Here is a 9,536-nt window from a genome sequence, read left to right on the forward strand (position 1 = left end):
GCTCTTTCCTTATGAAGAGGCCGTATTCCTGGCAGAGGAAAAGCCACCTAAGATAATGCCTTGTCAGGAGACCGTGAGACCGTCCCCCCGGGGTAGCTGGGGAGCCCAGAACGCCGAGCCTACACACAGCCTTGCAGGCCCGAAGGTGCAGGCTCACCACCGTCCCAGGGTGGACAGCACGTGGGGTGCCGGCCGGCCTCCGAAGGGCGGCCTCGATCCTTCCCCACTCTCCACCGCACCCCCCAGCGATCGGCAGCAGCAGCCGCGGAGCTGATGGAGGATAATTGTTAGTGGGCACAGATCGCAAACAGTGCTTGTCCCTGCAAGGAACAGGAAGCTCGGCACCTTGGCGAACCGCCCTTTCGCATTCTAGACACTCCTTCTCTGTCCCCTCCTGGCTCCGTGGCCCACTCCGACCACCAGTCTCTCCATCCCGTTCCTACAAGGGCAGCAACTGAGGGACACGACAAGTCTTGTGCCCTTAAGGACAAGTCTCTGTACAGGCCCCGGACGAGAAGATGGACCCAGAAAAAGCAAGGTGTTCACGAGGCTCGCGGGGAGCAGCTTTTCACCAAGGAGCGGCATTCTGTGCAGGACCGTGGAGGAAGGCCACCGTGACTCAGTTGCCCTGGGCTTGTACCCCACATGCGGCCGGTGACTCAGAGCATGAGCTCCCGGGGTGGGGCCGTCCAGCAGGACTCTGTACTTTCCTTGCCCATTCATACTGTTCTGGGAAAATCTTTCGAGCCCTGGACGGCAGCCTGACACATGTCACAGGACTTTATCTCCTGAGCGTGTGCACACAGGGAAGCTGCACCCTTAACTTTACAGAAGAAGGAAGGGCCCAGGGGAGACTCCCTGAAGATATGTGAGGTGTGCCCTTGTAGAACTGGATTGTTGGGGCATGACTTGTCACGTGGGAGGCAGCGTGGAGTCATAGGATGAGGCGGCTTTGCAGAACCAGCTCTGAGCCCTGCCTGCCTGCCCTGCTGCGTGACTATGGGCAAGTCATTCGACGTCTCTGAGCCTTTGGAGAAACAGCTGTGAACAAAGGACATCTTCCTGGCAAAACTTCATGAGGATGATATAAAATAGGCATTTGGCAAATTCAAATTCCCTTTCCTTTCAAAGATAAGGATTTGAATGTTCTAGGGGCAAAGAAAGGGGCGGGCGGTTGGGGATGACTGTTTAGGACAGTGTTACTCAGGGGCCATGAGATCATAGATTCAACACAGGGTTTTAGAATCGCGTGGGATGGCGACTTACAGGTGCAGAAGCGACAAGGGCACCTGGGTGACTCAGGGGGTTAAGCCGCTGCCTTCAGCTCAGGTCATGATCCCGGGGTCCTGGGATCGAGTCCCGCATCGGGCTCCCTGCTCAATGGGGAGCCTGCTTCCCCCCATCCCTCCCCTCAATTGCACTCTCCCTTTCTCTCAAATAAATAAATAAAATCTTAAAAAAAAAAAAAGAAAGAAAGAAGTGACAAAGATGATATATTCACTTCTGATGACTACTGGCTAGAGTAATTTATTCTTAGAATACTTATTTTGGGCATAATTTTATGTTAGCATATATCGTATTCACGGGTATTACTGTATCCCTACAGTTAATCCCATAAAGAAACTATTCTTCCCCTTATTTTCAGTTCACGATGTGACTTAGAATTCGCCGACTTCCTTCGATCTGACTGAGACACACGTGCCTTTGCTAAGGCCTCAGTGATACTTAGAACACTTGCCTTCAAGTACTTCCCACGAAAAGAATAAAATCTACAAACACAATCAAAGGAGTATTTCATAAGCACTCTTGGGCCCCACACGGAATGAATGCTTATTAAAATATGTCGACATGGTGATCTTCTCCATGGTGCTCTCGTAACGTAAAAGCCTGGGTTTGCAGATTTCTCCACATTCAAAATCTACGTGCCGTGTCCTTAATGGGCAGAAAAACAGATGCACAAACATGTTTGACCAAACTGTCAGCTGCAGGGAGCCGGTCACTGAGAAGGTTACATGCAAGTTGTAGGCACCGGGCTATCCAGATGTTTCCCCAGAATGAATGCTGGAGCATGGTAGGACTCGTAAGGAATCTGAGCTTAATTATTAGCATTAAAGTGAGGTGTGAAGTCTGGTAGTCATGGTCAGTTCCTTTTTTTTCCCCAAAGTGCAGAAAAATGGGCACATCTGACCTAACGCTTCACAGAACGGGTATGGATGAAAAGTTAGACGGCCAAGGATGGGCAAAAGTCGTCTGTGTGTATGTCCTTCCATTTTCTGACTTGGGGAAACTGGCAAATCAGAAGCAGGAACAGAAGGGAGGGAAGGCCTCACGGTGCTGGAGCAGAGACCTCGCACGGATGCCGCGGGCTTGCGATCAATCTCTTCGGCGGCCCATGGAGTCTTTAATGTTAAATGAGTATGAACAGCTTATTGTCTGCCTAATCTTTTCCACGGCTGACGATGGCTTTACCTCAGAATACTTTTTTAGAAAGCCCCACATGTTTGGCCCAAAAATAAAACCAAAGGTTAGGGTTTGAGGTGCAGCTCTGCTTTTCCAAAAGTGCCAGAAAAGAAAGTCCAGCCGGGCTCAGGCTGAGTCCCGCCAAGAACCCCAGAGCAGGGTTTCTTCTCGGACCAAGACCACCTTAGTGCTTTGCATGTGGAGCAGGGAAATGAGGGCCTTTTACTATTTTATTTTATTGTTTTCCAAGTCGAATCTAAATTAGGAGATAGAAAGCAAGATGACTCAAGAGCTCTCAAAAAAAAGGCAAGTCTCTTTCAGAGGGGGGCAAGGGGGGGGTTGCGATGAAGGGTCCGTAATTTTTATTTTTTATTTGCAGACTTTCGGTTCTGCTCTAAGTTGGTGGAAACCATTGGTTCCCTCTTTCATTTCCTGTCTCGAGCTCCCCGCTAAGAACGGCTTCTCGCGTCTCTGTGCTGGCTTTCTGAGGAGTGAGCCCATGCTGTCATCTGCCCTGGGGTCGGAGGACCCCGTTCCTTCTGGGGAGCAGCCCCGAAGGTGGAGGTGAGCCCTCCTGCGGTTCACCTGTGGAAAGAGTCCCGTGCTCATTCCTGCAGCTTTGCACGTAGCCCAGAACTTGGTACCCGCTGAATGCAGAAGTCGCAGACCGGAGGAAGATGCCATTTCAACTGCACGGGGAGCTGCGGTTTCGAACCAGAGTAAGAATCAGAAGATGCAGGGGGAACTGGAACGTCACCCAAGGCCCTTGGCTCAGAGATTAAAAATTCAGCTTCTCTTTAAACATCATACAGATCCTGAGCCCTGAACATGCACCAAAAAAAGAAAGAAAGAAATAGGCATGTTTTGGTGTACTTTAAAAAAGGAGGGACCAATCATTCCCTTCAGCCTTCAGTGTGCTCCTTGATGCTACTGATTCAGCTAAAATCCCTTCGTTAAGCCCCAAACAAACCATTTTGGAAGAAAAGGGATCTGAGGGCAGAGGTGGATGGACGGAGAGCTTGGAGGTGTCCCCTGACTGTTCTGGTCACAGTCCCTCCAGGTCTCGTCATGATTAACCAGGTCCCCTGGCCTTCCGCATGTCAAAACTGTGAGAGGACATCTGTTATCACTCCGGGCATTCTGAGAATTACCTAGAACATATTTGAAAAAGGAAATAGAAGTCCCCTTCTCTTTATTTTTAGTTATTTATTTTTTAAAGATTTGTTTATTTTTAGGGAGAGAGAGAGCCTGAGCAGGGGGAGAAGGAAAGGGAGGAGAGAGAGACAATCTCCAGCAGACCCCAGGCTGAGCACAGGGCCCGACACGGGGCTCGATCTCAGAACCGGGAGATCAGACTTGAGCTGAGAGCAAGAGTCGGACACAACTGACTGTGACAGCCAGGCGCCCCCTGACCTTTTATTTTTTTGAGTAAGTCCTTGTCTCAGTTATCTCATTTTGCAGAAGGACAAGGAGAAACACGCATGACATGTGAGTTCTGCGTCCATCCACAGAGCCGTGATCTGTGTGAGATTTGCGTCGTCAAACCTTCTCAGTGCTACAAGGTGCATCCTGGGTCTGATGCCTGGGAACCGAGCGAGGGGAGGGCAGGGAGCCCAGCGAACTACGGAGCACCCCAGCCCCCAGACCTTCTCCACCTCGTGTGGTCGGGATGCGATGTGCACAGCTTGTCAGTCCCAGAGCGGGGGGGGGCACCGGCCAGCGGGCAGAAGGAAGAACGGGTGTGCATGGCTCGTCTCCTCTTCCTTTCACAGCACATCTTCCAAGGGATTCTTGATGTTTTTGATGGAGTGTGCATTTCTGTGATTTTCAGAGCTGCAAAGCTGGCTGTGTGGGGAGGGAGCAGCAGGGACCTGGGCAGGGCATCGTGGCCTCTCTTTTCATCTGGAAATAATTGCATATCTCTCATAAATGAATATTACTGGAGAAAACATACATATGTCATGGGGGCCCTGATAAGCATGGTTTGCTGTTTGAGCCACACAGCGCGGGCTCTAAGGGATGGGCCGCTGCAGGAAGCCTCTCCTGGTGCCGAGGCAAGCACAAGGCAGGGACAGGGCAGGTCCCTTGCAATGGGCACTGCCAGGAGAGTCACTGTAATGCTCCTAAAAATCGCCTTTTACTGCTCATGATGATACACCACAAGCTTCAGTGATAACTAAGGTTTTCTCCCTCGTTCCAAAATCTAATCATGTGTGAGCAGGGCAGACAAGATGAAGGGGCATGGGACCCCCAGCACTCTCCGCTGGAACCCCTCCAGTATTTCAAGCCATCTTTAAGTCAGATTGCGTGGATACTGCCTTAAAGCACACGCGGCCTTTCCTCCTCGTCCATTCTGGCTGTGGTAACACGCACCGCACACGGGGGAGCTTATGAACAACGGGCATTTGCTGCCCCAGCTCTGGAGGCTGGAGTCAGACGAAGGTGCCTGCGGATCCAGGGTCTGCTGAGATCCCGTTGCCCGGTTCACCGTGCGCTCACGTTGGAGAAGGGGCAAGGCAGCTCCCTGGGGGCTCTTTCAGAAGGATGCTAGCCCCTCCCGGGGCCCCGTCCTCATGACCTCATCCCCTCTGGCAGTCTCCAACTCCTAAGACCATCCCCTTCAACACACGGGACACAGCATCCGTCCGTCGTGGTCCTCAGACGGCTGCCCGCGGCGGTGCAGCGTGCGGCTACGACGGGTTTGCTGTGGGGCGTGCCTCTTCACTGCCCCGTCCCGAAAGGCAACGGCTCAGCCGGAACAGCCTGGGGGCCCACGGGTGTGGGTCCGGGGGTCGTCTGCGAGGCTTCGCGGTGGCTCCGTGGCAGCTCCGTGGCGGCTGGAGGTAGTTTGAAGAGACCAGTGGCAAGGAGACACTCGGCTACCAGCAGGAGTGGAAGGGCAGACCGGGGGCCGTGCTGATGGGACTCCTGGTCTCAAGTGACCACGCCCAGGGGACCGGCCAGGGGCTTCAGCAGCACAAGCCAGTGGAACCAGAGGAGCACGGGCAGGTCCGTACTGACATCACGATTGTTCTTGTGCCTGAAAACACGGTGTTCTCTGTTATTCATCTCATTTTACTTATTTACTGCATTTTCTACATGATTCCCTTTGCTTAAAGTTTCAGAGAATACACGTACTAACACCACTGATAGAAGTAACGCCAACAGATAGTTTCAATAAAGACAGGGCTGAGCAGCGGGGAGCAGCCGCCTTCTCCGCTACCATCCTCCAGGGCCCCCTTCTCCATAAGCTCCACTGTTGGGAGCCGCTCCGCAGAGATGCAGTGAGCAGAGGCAGGAGCAGCGGCTCCATCAGACCCGAAGACCTGAGCCGGGTGCCCAGCCAGCCCGTCCCCTGGGACCTCCTGGGACGCGGAGGAGGGTTTCTGTCCTAGAAGTGAGGCGAGTGGCGTCCTGCTGGCTGTGAAGGGGTGCTCTTGTAGTCGTGCGGGGTGCTGGAGAGTTCTGCTCTCCTTACTAGAGGAAGTTTCTCAGGAAAAACAAAAAGCGCTTGCTCCCACCGTTTGGGTCTTCGAGTTCCTAATAGAAACCTGGAAGGGGTCCTGCCTGTTCTGTATGACATGGGGCTTTCTCTGGGCGGACACGGAGACACACAGCGCCAGGGTCCCTGACTAAGGACAACTGTCACCTTTAGGTCCCTTCCAGGGAAACACTGTCCACTGATCACAGAACAGACCCAGGCCCGCAGGCAGCATTCCAGCATTCCACCCCCTGTCCTCAGTCTGGGTGATGTTCTTCTCTCATTTGACCTTCTTTCTTGGCCTGTGGTGTCTGTTCCGCTGTCCCACAGCCCCTCTGCTCGGCTGTAGGACGAGGAACCTACACGAGCTGTTTGCTTCCAGAAGCTTGGGGTCATCATTGTCCTTTGCTGTCTACGTTTGAGTAATGGAGACTTTCTTCTCACACAGACAGCATCAGCATTTTAAAACCAAGACGCCAGGAGTCTGAGGGACCGTGGTATGGAAGGGAATGCAGGTGCCGGGCGGGGAAGGGCAGACCCCCTGGTTCCAGGCCCCCCAGGAGCTGTCGACAATGGCCAGACCTGGGAGCCCCGGGGCTGCAGCCTAGATGGGCACATCCATCTGTCCATCTGCCTGTCTACCTAAAGAGCGGGACTTAGAGATTATCCAGGTAAACAGACCCTGACAACCTCCCACTGGCAGGCATTCCAAGGATCCTCACCAGCTCTTTGAAGCTCAGCTGTCTGACCTGTGACCCGTCACTCAGAGAGACTTGTGTCATTTCTGTTAAATTAGTGACATCATCCCATGGCTGTTGGGAGCATCCCCAGTGGGAAGTGGTCCAGGGTCCCAGGGACCATAAAACTGCCCCCCAAGTGTTTCTACAGTGATGAGCACAGATAAGCGACCCCACTGTGTGTGCGGGATGGATGCTCCCTTTCCGCGAGCCCTCCCCACCGCCCCCCGCCTTCCAGGTGAAAACTCAGATAGCTGCGGACGCCCCTACATGAATGACTGAATCGCGGGCAGCCTGGGAATCAGAGTTCACACAGCGCGGTCGGGCACATCTCCGCTGAGTCAGCCTCCCTGGGTCCCGCTCCAGACAGACCGAGGCGCGGCGGTGGGAAGGCTCAGGGCTCCTGGGCCCTTTCGTCCGCAGGCAGGAGATAAAGTCTGACGTCAGAGCCAATGACTCCACCGGCGGGAGGGTTCGTTAGGATCCTAGGAACATCCTTGCATAAATCACAGCCAAGAAAGCCTGGCAAGACCTTGTTTAAATTTCCGACTCTACAAAGAGAACTTGGGAGAAAACAAAACTCCTCCGAGAGGCGAGTGTCCTGTCCCGGGAACCGCTCAAGAAGGGACTCACTTCATGGCGGACAGGGGCTGAGTGTGGGTCGCTGCTCACGGGCTGTCCTCGCTGAAGAACCCGGGAGCAGTGGGTTCCTCCTGACAGTGCATGCCACCTTCGCTCCCTGCACAGTTTGGGATGAGGGCCTGGAGACAGAGCACTTTCTGCGAATGTATGTGATTTTATTGATTTATTTTAATCAACCCACAAGATCCTGTGTCAATACATTACTTTCGTTGGTCACTCTGAATATCAGTTGTCTCCATGTAATAACTCAGGTATGATGCTAGAAACTGCAGAATTATAGCAAATAGCTATTCAGGGCTTCCTGTGCACACGACGTGAAGATGTCTTATATTACTTAATACTCTGGGAAACTCTGAAGTAGACAGTGTTTCTCTCACCCTGGAGTAGATGAGGACACGGAGCCTCAGAGGCCACACAGAGCTGGCAGTCCGGGTGCTTACCGCTGGGCAGTCTCTCTCTGCAGATCGGAAGGTTATCTTTATAATCCTCTCCATTTTCAGGAAAAACAGCTTTTGACTTAGCCAAGAAAATACTGCTTTATAAGATCTGACTTAACCCCAGAGCAGTGAGTGAGTTCATACAATGGTAAGATTCATTATGAACCCTAAGGCTATCCTTGTAGTCTTATATGCATCAAAGAGTTTATATATAACATATATAAATTGAAGATATCAGATCCATTTCATTCCAGATAGTTTAGACTATATTTTCTCAGCCTGACCTCTTGACATTTTGGCCCAGAGAATTCTCTTCCAGGGCGGCGGGGGTGCACTGTGGGGTTTCAGCTTCATCCCCAGCCCTGACCTCCTAGGTGACCCACTGGATTCTAGGAGGACCCACTTCAAGTTGTGACAAGCGGACATGACGCAACATCCCCGCCATGGGGGGACACCCAGACCCCGCTGAGAACCAGTGGTTGGGGTGTTGTCGGACGCTCTCTTCTTGAGATCCCGTTTCGTGGTCAGAAGCAGAAAATGCGTTGGTGGCAAACACTCCAACAGCTGCTTGCTACTCAAGAGGAGACTGGACACTCTTCCGTGTTCCCGCGTCAGCTCCATTCGGCCCAAGCAAACTTCTCATCCCAGAACGTTTTCTTTCCTCTTCTCTGAGCCCATGCAAGACACTCCTCAGCGTTCCGGCAGCCTCCAGCTTGGGCACCTGCTCCGTAGCTCTCAGGACTCTGCCCGTCGAAGGTCTAGTCTTTTTCAGGATCTGATTATGTTGCACGACCTTTTGTTCTAAGTCTCCAAACCACTTTCTGAAGAGACATTTTTCTCTTTCAAAAAAAAAATAAATAAATGAAAAATCAAGAGCCTTCCTGTTGGCTTGCCAATCATCCCCGAACTCGTCTATCAGCAGGCTGCTTCTTCCTTGAGAGTATCTGGAAGAAAAAAATCCTCATAAGAAACCGACTTTAAAGCAGGATGGTTTGTCCACTGGTGATGAGAATGATTGCATTAATGACGTCATAGTTTAAAACAGAGCCTCCCTCCCCTCCCCTGCCCCAGTCCTCTCTAAGGCTCAGGCGATTTAGCGGGACTTTCTCCAAGCACCTGTTCCCTTCATCTCCAGTCCTTGTTTGCATAGAGCGTGGACTCTCTGTGCTGGGATTTCTCTTCTGCATCCTGCCTGACCCTCTGCAGTTTTCTGAGTCACTCTCTGCCTCTTTCCAGTTGAAAGTATGTCTGAGACCACAGGGATGTATTCTTGAGAAGACCGGCCGATTCCAATTTCTGAAGCCTAACTTCAGCCCAGGTGCCTTAGCGTTGCTGTTGTTGGTTAGAACGAGTCCCTGTTCATGTGAAAGGTGAAGAGATGAGATCAAATTAGAGAAGACACTAGACCTGCTTCTGAAAGATTTACATATTCCCGCCCTTCTGAAATCTTTCACAGTTTTTACAATCTTAAGTAAGGTAGTCTGTGTTATTTTTAACTGAGGTGAGAAGAAGTTCCTGCTATTAGATGTAGAGTGTCTTACAGTAGAAAATATATATGTGTATATATATATATTTATGAAAAAGACTATATGGGTGGTTAAGCCTCTGCCTTCGGCTCAGGTCATGATCCCAGGGTCCTGGTCCTGGGATCGAGTCCCGCATCGGGCTCTCTGCTCAGCAGGGAGCCTGCTTCCCTTCCTTTCTCTCTGCCTGCCTCTCTGCCTACTTGTGATCTCTGTCTGTTAAATAAATAAATAAAATCTTTTTAAAAAGAAAGAA

The 9,536-nt window shown here is 51.8% G+C and overlaps 1 long non-coding RNA gene across 1 annotated transcript; it reads left to right on the top strand.

Annotated features, from left to right (window-relative positions):
- The first annotated feature begins 3,730 nt into the window (after positions 1-3,730).
- LOC123389786 lies at positions 3,731-8,630 on the top strand. Its single transcript, XR_006604434.1, has 2 exons — positions 3,731-5,469; positions 6,390-8,630. It is a non-coding gene; the product is annotated as an uncharacterized LOC123389786 (long non-coding RNA).
- The last annotated feature ends 906 nt before the right edge of the window (positions 8,631-9,536 follow it).

This window comes from Mustela putorius, unplaced genomic scaffold, assembly GCF_011764305.1.
Source record: "Mustela putorius furo isolate JIRA1106 unplaced genomic scaffold, ASM1176430v1.1 tig00004033_pilon_pilon_pilon, whole genome shotgun sequence".
Lineage (NCBI taxonomy): Eukaryota > Metazoa > Chordata > Mammalia > Carnivora > Mustelidae > Mustela > Mustela putorius.